The sequence below is a fragment of the Eleutherodactylus coqui genome, chromosome 10 (genome assembly GCF_035609145.1).
Source record: "Eleutherodactylus coqui strain aEleCoq1 chromosome 10, aEleCoq1.hap1, whole genome shotgun sequence".
Lineage (NCBI taxonomy): Eukaryota > Metazoa > Chordata > Amphibia > Anura > Eleutherodactylidae > Eleutherodactylus > Eleutherodactylus coqui.
Genome location: NC_089846.1, coordinates 106,268,166 through 106,280,176, shown reverse-complemented (window position 1 = coordinate 106,280,176; position 12,011 = coordinate 106,268,166).

Sequence of the window (12,011 nt, the reverse complement as noted above, 5' to 3'; positions counted from 1 at the left end):
TCCCACACGGACGCTGCCACCCTGCGCACCCTGCAACATCGCTTTAATCTGCCAGTGCACCGACTGCTGTGCGACGTGCCCACACGGTGGAACTCTACGCTCCACATGTTGGCCAGGCTCTATGAGCAGCGTAGAGCTATAGTGGAATACCAACTCCAACATGGGTGGCGCAGCCTCCTCAATTATTTTCTGAAGAGTGGGCCTGGTTGGCAGACATCTGCCAGGTCCTTGGAAACTTTGAGCAGTCTACCCAGGTGGTGAGCAGCGATGCTGCAATCATTAGCGTCACCATTCCTCTGCTATGCATCTTGAGAAGTTCCCTGCAAAGCATAAAGGCAGATGCTTTGCGCTCGGAAACGGAGGCGGGGGAAGACAGTATGTCGCTGGATAGTCAGAGCACCCTCCTGTCTATATCTCAGCGCATTCAGGAGGAGGAGGAGGAGCATGAGGAGGATGAGGAGGAGGGGGAAGAGACAGCTTGGCCCACTGCTGACGGTGCCCCTGCTGCTTGCCTGTCATCCTTTCAGCGTGTATGGCCTGAGGAGGAGGAGGATCCTGAAAGTGATCTTCCTAGTGAAGACAGCCATGTGTTGCATACAGGTACTCTGGCACACATGGCTGACTTCATGTTAGGATGCTTTTCCCGTGACCCTCGCGTTACACGCATTCTGGCCACTACGGATTACTGGGTGTACACACTGCTCGACCCACGCTATAAGGAGAACCTTCCCACTCTCATTCCCGAAGAGGAAAGCGGTTCGAGAGTGTTGCTATACCACAGGACCCTGGCGGACAAGCTGATGGTAAAATTCCCATCCGACAGCGCTAGTGGCAGAAGGCGCAGTTCCGAGGGCCAGGTAGCAGGGGAGGTGCGGAGATCGAGCAGCATGTACAGCCCAGGCAGTGCAACAGTCTTTAAGGGCCTGGACAGCTTTATGGCTCCCCACCAAGACTGTGTCACCGCTCCCCAGTCAAGGCTGAGTCGGCGGGAGCACTGTAAAAGGATGGTGAGGGAGTACGTAGCCGATCGCACGACCGTCCTCCATGACGCCTCTGCCACCTACAACTACTGGGTGTCGAAGCTGGACACGTGGCCTGAACTAGCGCTGTATGCCCTGGAGGTGCTTGCTTGTCCTGCGGCTAGCGTCTTGTCGGAGAGGGTGTTTAGTGCGGCTGGGGGAATCATCACAGATAAGCGTACCCGCCTGTCAACCGACAGTGCCGACAGGCTAACACTCATCAAGATGAACAAAGCCCGGATTTCCCCAGACTTCTCTTCTCCACCAGCGGACAGCAACGATACCTAAGCAATACGTAGGCTGCACCCGCGGATGGAAGCATCGTTCTCTCTCACCATCCAAAACGGGGACATTTCTGCTTCATCAATCTGTGTATAATATTCCTCCTCCTCCTCCTGCTCCTCCTCCTGAAACCTCACGTAATCACGCTGAACGGGCAATTTTTCTTAGGGCCACAAGGCTCACTCATATAATTTTTCTAAAAATTTTTTATACGTTTCAATGCTCTTAAAAGCGTTGGAACTTTAACTTGAAACAATTTTTCGTTAAACTGGGCTGCCTCCAGGCCTAGTTACCACTTAAGCCACATTAACCAAAGCGATTAATGGGTTTCACCTGCCATCTTGGTTGGGCATGGCCAATTTTTACTGAGGTACATTAGTACTGTTGGTACACCAATTTTTTTGGGCCCTCACCTACAGTGTAATCATAGCAATTTCTATGTTCTTCGCCTGCACTCATGGTACAGAAAGGTGTGTGCGGTTGGCCTACACTTTAGCTACATAAATGTAACTTGGGCTTTGGCTATACTGCAGCTACTGAAATGGAACTAAGACTGTGCTCCCACTATACTGCTGCTTCGGAATTGTTCCTGGGGCCTGTGTAGGCTGCTACAATTACTTAAATGGAACTTAGACTATGCTCCTCCTATACTGCTGCTTCGGAATTGTTACTGGGGCCTGTCTTGAGTGCTACTATTACTGAAATGGAACGAAGACTGCGCTCCCACTATACTGCTGCTTCGGAATTGTTACTGGGGCCTGTCTTGAGTGCTACTATTACTGAAATGGAACTAATACTGTGCTCCCCCTATAATGCTGCTAGTGATATGTTAGTGGGGCCTGTCCTAATGCTACGGCTGAAATGTTACGAATTATGGGCTCTGCCTATACCGCTGCTAATGGTATGTCTCTGGGGTGTGGAAACAGAGGCTTCCCAAAGACATGATGGCGGCGAGGCCATTTCCCACCAACGCGGTTACTGTTAAGGTGCATATAACCATGGACACGTGGAGAGGACACGTAGTGCCTCAAAAACATCCCCCTCGTCCTCTAACAATGAAAACATTCTTGGCAAATGCCTTTGCATTGGTTCGTCTGGTGGCAGTCCAAGAATTTCACCTTTACCGACACTACAAGAGAGCCCCCCCACCATCCCCCCGCCACGGCCCACTTAATCCTGGCCACATTCCGAAAACCAACAAAATACAACCGCGCTACTAGGTCCGCAGTCACCACCACATTACCACCAACGCGGTTACTGTTAAGGTACATATTACCAGTATGACTGGGGCATGCAGACACCTTGACAGAATGAATAGTGTGTGGCACATAGGTTCCCCATTGCTATGCCCACGTGTGCAGCTCCTGATGGCGGTGGCACAGGATTATATTTCTCATTGCTTCTGTACAGCATTGTGGGCTATCGCCCCACCACTTTTAAAGAGGGTCGCTGCCTAGCCGTGCCAACCCTCTGCAGTGTGTGCCTGCAGTTCCTCCTCATGGCAGACGTACTTATAAAAAGACATGAGGGTGGTGTGGCATGAGGGCAGCTGAAGGCTGCGCAGGGACAGTTTGGTGTGCGCTGTGGACACTGCATCGTGCAGGGGGGAGGGGGGTTGGGCAGCATGTAACCCAGGAGTAGTGGCAGTGTAGTGTCATGCAGACAGTGATTGTGCTTTGTTGGAGGTAGTGTGGTGCTTAGCAAAGCTATGCCATGCTAATGAGGGCTTTTCAGAAGTAAAAGTTGTTGGGAGGGGGGGGGGGCACTCTTGCCGCTATTGTGGGTTAATAGTGGGACCTGGGAACTTGAGATGCAGCCCAACATGTAGCCCCTCGCCTGCCCTATCCGTTGCTGTGTCGTTCCCATCACTTTCTTGAATTGCCCAGATTTTCACAAATGGAAACCTTAGCGAGCATCGGCGAAATACAAAAATGCTCGGGTCGCCCATTGACTTCAATGGGGTTCGTTATTCGAAACGAACCCTCGAGCATTGCGAAAATTTCGTCCTGAGTAACGAGCACCCGAGCATTTTGGTGCTCGCTCATCTCTAATAGTGACCTTTGAGATATTCCCTACTATACTCTACTTGCCTTCGAGGAATGGCAGATTAAAGAAGTGACCTTTCATTCAAAACACTGTATATACTATATTTAAGATTTTACACTAATTAAAAATTGCAATACACATGTGTACATCCCAGACCTCCTTTATGATAAACAGGACCTTACATAATAGACCTTAAATTAATAAAGGAATTTTTTTTCTATTGAAATTTCCCGAATGATACTTAGAATGAATCATTTTAACCCCGTGGGCTCCATATTTACCGGTAGAAACATGCTTATTTAAAGAACAATTAGTAACCATAGTAACACTCTACAACAGAAGAAACCTTGCCGTTTTCTTTTTAACAATCGACTGAGGATTGGCTTTCAAAATAAATGAGACTGTGGAGCTTAATAAGACCTAAATGGTTTTACTTAATACTCTGACAGTTCTTAAACAACATGGATTTCCATGATCCTCTTCAAGTCGCTCACTCAATTGTAGGAATATTTCGGTCCATGGTCTGCCCTCAATGTGGTGGCATCTCGAGTAATGCTGATGTTTTTTGATGGTGGTGCAAGAAAAATGATCAGTTCTACATATTGATAAAAAGCTTGATATATTGGATTTTTGATCAAACTTTCACAAGCAAACTAATTCATATTGTAAATGTGGAGCTATGAATGATGAAATTAACCTTTATTGAATCCTGAACAGAAACTAAAACATAACGGATGAGAAGAGAAAGTGCAGAGATAAATCTACAGAAAATAAAGGCAGCATAAAGCTACTACAGTAAATAGAAGAGATCTGCCTTGGTTTTATTAATCATCTTAGTCATCGGAGACACAAGATCAATTCATGGAAAGAAGAAAAGAATAATTGTTCAGATTTATCGTGTTCAATTAACGGTTACTCATATACTACAAGTTGCTCATCTGCAAATCCAACTCCCCTCCAATTAGGGTTCAAACTCAGGGCTCACTCACACGGGTGCATGTGTTCTGTATGCATATTTAGGATTTCAGCCGCAGTTCAGCAGCGCTGCTGATTAGAGCCACCTGATTGGCTCTTCGGCACCACGTGACTACACTGCGTGCACGCTGATTGCCTTCAGCAGCCGTGCACTACACACTACACTTAAGCAGCATGGGGTTAGGTTAAGGCTGGGTTCACACTGGGCGTATTCCCGTCGGAAATCTCGCGGTTTGGCCGCAGCAAAAACCGCAAGATTTCCGCCGGGAGAACCGCAGCGGTTTAAGCCGCGGCGGCTTTCAAGCGGCCCGGCCGCTTGCTTTTCCGTTGCAGGAATTACCCCAAAATAGGACATGCTGTGATTTTTCTATCTCAGACCGTCAGTCCAAGAGAAAAATCGCATGTGAATAAACAGATTTAAACTAATTTGTTCTTAACACAAGTGTGAGTTCTGTCCATATTACAATCGGACGAAACCCGGGCCTGAAAATTACCCATGTGATCCCTTATGAGCCAGAACAGAGAGATACTAACAAAGATCAGCTCTCACTTTTGTGAAACTGGCCTATTCACATACTGTAGTATAGAGTTAGACATTCTTTAAACTACTGCTATGTAACAGTAGCAATGTATGGGTGAACTCAAATCTCCCTAGCAATAACAGCTGACCTCGAAAAGTTCCCAAAGCCAGACGTGTAGTGATCAGTTAATCACTGGAACAGGTTCTTTTGAGGTAAAAATTGTCTTCACAAATCAAACATTTTAAGGCTTGGAAGATGTTGTAGCATTAAAGGGGGTTTCCGGGCACAAAACTGAAATTCTGAAATCTCGGAGGTACATGCATCACTTCTGCAGTAAACACAGCAACAGACTGTTCCAGCATGCATAGAGCTTGTCTCCAGGCCAGCACTGTAGCTCTGCCCACAAATTGCAGGTCCTACAACTTACTACCCAGTTTTCTCAAAAACAAGACCTATGCTGAAAATAAGCCCTAGCTGTATTACATAAAAAAGGAATACTTACCTAGCAGGTTAGGTCAAGGTCTTCATGTTGCTATCTAGAGCTTTGCCATGCGTCCTGCAGTCCTCGTTTACCCACAGAAGATCACTTCCTGGTTTCGGGATTCATAAATCCCACCTCCAGAAAACGATGGCTCTGGTTGGTTCTGCCAATCAATGCAGAGCTTGATGAATCAATGCAATGGCTATGATTGGTGCTGCATTGATGGGCTGAGTAGTCAAAGAACCTATCACAGCCATCACGTTGTGGAGGCGGGATTTATGAATTGGCCAATCAATGCTGCGACTCAGCATGTCGGATCTACGGAGAGCAGCAGGAGGGACCTGGACCAAGCCTGCTAGATAAGTATTTTAAGACATCTCCTAAAAATAAGACCTAGTTCCTCTTTTGGTGCAAAAATTAATATAAGACATGGTCTTATTTTCAGGGAAACGCGGTAGCATGAACCTCCCTCTTACTCAGAGTGCCAGAGAACGCCTGATGAAAAACACAGACTGGAGCTTCCGGCACTCCAAACTGCACATTAGCAATACAGTGCAGTGCTTCCACCCCTGTCCTCCTATCATGCACTGCTTACAGGATGTTGGAGGCTATGGACAGGGGAGGAAGTAACAAATACGGACAAGATGTCAGAGGAAGTGGAGATATTATTCAGATGGAGAGTCACTTGACAGATAGAAAATGAAGAAATTAGCTTTAGACTTATTGTGATGATGTACATTAGATATTAAAGTGTTAATCTGTGCCTGGAATACTCATATATATATATATATATATATATATATATATATATATATATATATATATGGAGTATTCCAATCTCTTGCTGGAGGCAGGGTATTCAACCCCCGTTACCAGGAAGAGAATGCTCTGTCACCGCTGAGGGCGACACGGAAGCCTGCCGGAGCACCTGGAGAGCAGCGAGAGGGACCTTTGAGGTGAGTATTTTTATTTTTTCAGGGAGTGTAGCTACAGCTTATTTTCAGGGGAGGGCTTATATTTCAAGTCCACCCTGAAAATCAGGGGAGCGCTTATTATTGGGGTAGGTCTTATTTTTGGGGAAACACGGTATCATTAAATAAATACTTTTGTAAAGTATGAATTTAGTATGAGTCTTAGAAAGTAGCTTTTTATTGCTATTTTGTATAAAAATGTACATATATTACAAATTAAATATGATATCGGCCTGATCTCTATTATTTTCTAGGCTTACTCTGTTTATTATAAAAAAGCATTAATCTTCAAAATATGCATAGAAAGGTGTTTGGAAAGAAAATGATGTCCTTAACTAACATCTTCAACAGATGAAAAGCAGTAAATTAAAATGAAAGCTATGTTTAAAAGTGACAGCTATTTTCTCATGTTGATACAGAATTGTTCAGTTTCAAAAGACTGCAGAATCCTTTTTTCTTAGAAAAAAAAATATAAATGTTAAATGAAATAAAAAAATTAAAAAAAACATACTAAACTGTTTGCCAGGGGCCTTGTGTGGTACAGAGTGTCAAGGCAGCAGATATCCAGTTACATTGCTCTTGCTCATGACCTGAAGGTTGCAGGTTCAATCCCCGAATGGTTCAGGTAGCTGGCTCAAGGTTGACTTAGCCTTTCATCCCTTCAAGGTCAGTAAAATGAGTACCCAGCTTGCTGGGGGGAAGTAATAAATAAATTACCTGAGAGTGCTGCAGAACTATACAAATAACAAGTCCCTTTCTCTTCCCTTATGACAGCTGAGGCCTGTGATTGGCTGTAGCGGTCGCCTGAACAATATCTGCATTATACCTATAATAACACCTCTGCCTCTTATTGTCTATTAAAGTACAAATAGGTTAGCGCTCCTGAAAAAAACACCACTGGTGCTAGTATTTCCGTGTGTTTAAAAGTGAAAAACACACTTACCCGGTGTATGGCAGAGACCTATCCACGGATCTCTGCCACCACCCAATATCCAGGAAAGCCTGTAAATAGTTGCTGCTGGTGAATCCCTCAAGATCCCTCAGGGCTAGACTGCGGGAGAGCTTCTGCAGATCCTCCGTCTCCCTGGCCAGGGAGCCGCTAAAGTATAGTCTTGATATATAAAAATAGGATACCGCGCTCCTCGGGATATACACACCCCAAACAGCTGTATGTTTACTTCTCCGTCTTATTGTCTATTAAGAGGAAGAACATGATTTGACCGTCAAATCATGTTCTTTCTCTTGGTAGATTCAGGATTCTGTGAAAGCTGGGTAATAACCAATATGGTCTACAAATCCCAAGGGTGTTGTCACCCAGCTTTCTGAGACTCCTGAATGGCATATTGTTTAGTTATGCACTTGCATCACTGAATAGATTTTTTTTCCACCAAAGAAAACACATTTTATTAAAGGGGCTGTCTGAGTTGTGAAAGGCCATCCTAAAGGGTTCCCCATTGTGTAGAATAACAAAGGAGCTGATACTCACCTCTCCCTCACTCGCCCCCTCTCCACAACACACACAGACCACCCCCACCGGCTCCAAGTCTCTGTGCTGACATCATCTTTAGAGGCTGCAGTCAACCCAAGCCAACTCCAAACAAAGTGCTGCAGCCAATGACAATGCTCAATGGTTATCGCCTAACTCTGTTATTGGCTGCAGTGGCAGGTTTATGGGCCGTCACGGGCTGACTGTAAAGAGCAACACAGTAGAGACTCGGAGCCGCTGTCACAGAATGAGGGAGGAGAGGTATCAATTTTTCTTGTTATTTACAACATGGGGGATGTTTTAGGATGGCCTTTCATAACTCAGATAACCCCTTTAACAAACTTCATGTCAAATGAAACATGGCTAACAGCTAGATCACAGTATATATATGAAAATTGGGGGTGGGTGGGGGAAGGGGCTTATTCTAGTTCTTGCTGCGGAGCCTCATGATTTCTATGTCGCCCCTGCATTTAATGTCATAATTTATTTTACCATAAATTACGGATTCTCTATTGTGGACTCACTAATGATCATTCCATGATATAGATAGCATATACATTTTTTGCCCTTACATTTCAACTTTGATCATCATCGGAGTTTTTGATTTCCATTTATGCAGTTTTCCATAGGAAGGAGACATCCTGTACACAGTATCTAATTTTAACCTTAAGCATAATTGTTGCGTCCGTATGGCGCTAGAGTACCATGCCCAGCACGGACGCAGGGCAGCGTTCACACTGAAACGCAAAAGCACACACAATATTAATGCTGAGACAGACGATACCACTCCAGGCAATAGAATCCTGTCCATTACTAATCAGAAAGATGGAGAACCTCCGACCTGGCTATCCCTGAGAAGGCACCTGGAGAGATGCACCAACACCACAAAGCAACTGTAAAAACGAACAAAGTACGGGCTTCACCCAGTAGTGTTTTTTTAACGCTGTAATATCACTGCGTTTTTTTAATGTAAATGTCAACGGGACTTTCTAATGTTAAAATCGTATCGCACAAAAATCGCAAGTTTGTGCAATGCGATTTTAACATTAGTAAGTCCCCCTGACATTTCCATTAAAAAAACGCAGCAATATCAGTGTTAAAAAAAAATGCTAGTGGGTAGAAGCCCTAAAAGGAAAGAAAACCAGCACTTAACTGAATGCAGATAGCTTTCACCCAGAATAGAGGCACCAACCAGCTCCAACTACACCTCCAACTGAACTGAATAGGTAATCTGTCAACGGAACTCATGGACAGATATAAGCCATGACTGACAAACACCCAAAACATTCACAAGCATACCAGCAGGCATAGATAGGTGGAAATACTACAGAACATATAAGGTATTGATTCATGTGTTGGCCAAGACACTTAAGCCTGTGAGCGTGCGACAAGGGTCCTCGTTGACTTGCGGGTCCCTTCTCTCACAAGACAGCTAATTATGAATCCTGCTAGCCAAGCCCAGGATAGTAAAGTCCCAAGCAGGACAGGACATGGTTTACACCAACTCACCAGGGATTGTGAACCACACAGAACATCATGCACCCTGAACAGGACTGTTCACACCAAATGCCTGGCTACCTGCACAGATACACAGAACAAGTCACTGTACATACCAATACACACTGAACATGCCTGTTCACCTCATGTCCGGCCACCTGCACAGACACACAGATAATGACACTGTTCACACCTACACAACAACATCCATAACTGCAAACCCCAGGGTATTGGGAAACCAGCAATCTCTAGACAGAGGAGCTGGTATATATGTGCAACAGACCAAAGGGGATTGGCTGGCCTGAGAACTTCACACCCAGCCAGCTCAATTATCCCATACCTGTGAAGGTGTGCTTCTGAAAACCTGTAGAACAACAGGTCCCAGCAGCACAGCCTAACAATAATATTCTAGAGTTTGAATCCATTAACCCTTTCCAATCCACTGTCTGACGTCTGAAGACATTCTGATTGAAGGCTGTACAGCTTTGATGTTGGAAGACGTCCGGCAGGGTATTCTTACTGTATATTACTGGCTGCTCTGTTGTCAGGGGGCCTCTCCAGCATGTCCCATACCACAGTACTTGCTCTAGGCAGCAGATGACGCCATTGTATAATGGCAGAAAGAGAGAGGCCCCTAGGAGACCCTGAATCCAAAATTGGATTGCAAAGGGTTAATACATTGCACTTCTATATCACAGGAATGTCAGTCATCAGTTTCTTTCAACCTTGAAAAATAAGTCATTCCCTACAAACATGTTGGGAGGTTGTGCAAATGATATTTATATGATCTTTACCTTGACTAATATTATATGTCCTTTAGAGAAATGCACAGCCATTAGAACAACATCAAAATGCTAAGTTCATGTTTTGAAGTTTAAAGAAAACAGGTGCATAAAAATGTTGTGATATTTACATCTTTAACCTCCTTTTTCATCCCTACTGCTTATTTCTCCTTAGGTCTGTAAGCTTTATATCACTATGGAGCTTCTAAAAGCAGCTGTTGTTAACAACATATGTTGGATACTTTAATACATCATTTCATTTATTGCCAAGGAGACCAAGCAAGAAAGAAGTTTCAATATGTTGCAGTGAAACTTTTGTGTGGGTTGTGCTCTATTTAATGAGTCAAAGTTTTTTTTTAACTCTTTTAGTGCAAAGATTTTCAGAATACATGCATTTTGGGTTTTAACTGTATTTGTACGTGCTTCACAGAATGGAAAAAAAACAATCACAGAAAGCGGCCATTACTTACCGAGTAAGGAGTGCATATAGATGCATCCTCTCACCATGCAGGTAGCTGACTACCAAATGAGGGAGTGAATTACACCTGTGCAGGACACCGATGAGACAGCCACTCACAATGACTTTTGATATAGAGGGGGGTGGCTGCTTGGCATACACTCCCACACATAGTGGATACAGGGTGCCAGACCATTCTGATTTATGTTGTTCACCATGCAGGCCAGCAACCTATTAATGACGCCATAATAATTCAGCGGGTTGCCTCTATATCAAGAGGCAGTGTGAGTGGCTGCACAGGTGTAATTCGCTCCCTCATTTGGTAGTCAGCTACCTGCATGGTGGGAGGGTGCATCTATATGCACTCCTTACTCAGTAAGTAATGGCCGTTTTCTATGATTGTTTTTAACTGTATTTGTAGGATCAATGGATAGTTCAAATGCATCATTAAAGGGGATGTCAGAGTTTTTTTTCATTTGTGCTCCCCATGTAATAAATAAATGAGCCTATACTCACCTCTGCAGTGTGTATTGCCACTGCAGTCTCCCTCCTGACCCTGTGTTGACAGGGTGCAGTCAGCTTGTGTACAGGACATAACCGGCTGCTGCAGCCAGTCACAGTTTTCAGCATTCAAAGTTTGTGATTGGCTGCAGTAGCCTGTGATGTCCCATAAACAGGCTGACTGCAGGCTGTCAGCACAGTGTCAGGTGGGAGGCTGCAGCTGCAGCTCTGGACACAGCAGGGAAAGTGAGTCTAGGATTATTTATTGTTTTTATACATGGGCAGCACAAGTTAAAAAAAACTCAGACAACCCCTTTAAAAATTAAGTTAGCATAGGGGCGTGGACAGTGGTGCATGGAGGAAATCGAGTTGCTCTTCGGTTTCAATGCATCGCAGATCTAATGTAACATTAGCCAGGTAGTAGGGACAGCCCTAACTACCTTCAAAACACCTACAGTTCCTGAGATTGTGAAAAAAGACATAATGGTACTGAGAATGAACTGGAATTGAAATTTTTTTTATAAGAAACAGAGAGTCTCCAAAATGCTGCATCCTGTTCAGAGGCGTAACTTGAAGCTCCCGGGCCCCGATGCAAAACTTGTAACAGGGCCCCAACTATAATGCTTTACTCATAGTACTGGGTTCCGTATATGGAGAGGAGAGGCCTTATGGGCCCCCTAAGGCTCCTGGGCCCGGGTGCCACCACATCCCCTGCATCCTCTATAGTTACGCCCCTGATCCTGTTGTATACTGAACCTAAGCCATGCAGTTAAGGAACAAGCAACAGAAGTGAGTGAAGGTCTGCTACTCTCTGATCCCTTTCTCATGCTATCTTTGTTAGCCAGTAGGTCTGCGTCACCATTTACCAATGCAACCATATGTGGTGCACCAGGGGTTTTTCCTGTTCATGTAAATTGCCTTTATTACATCACAGTCTCATATTTGCCTCCAGCCCTTACACATAGGGAACATAAGCTAAGTTACAGCCTATAT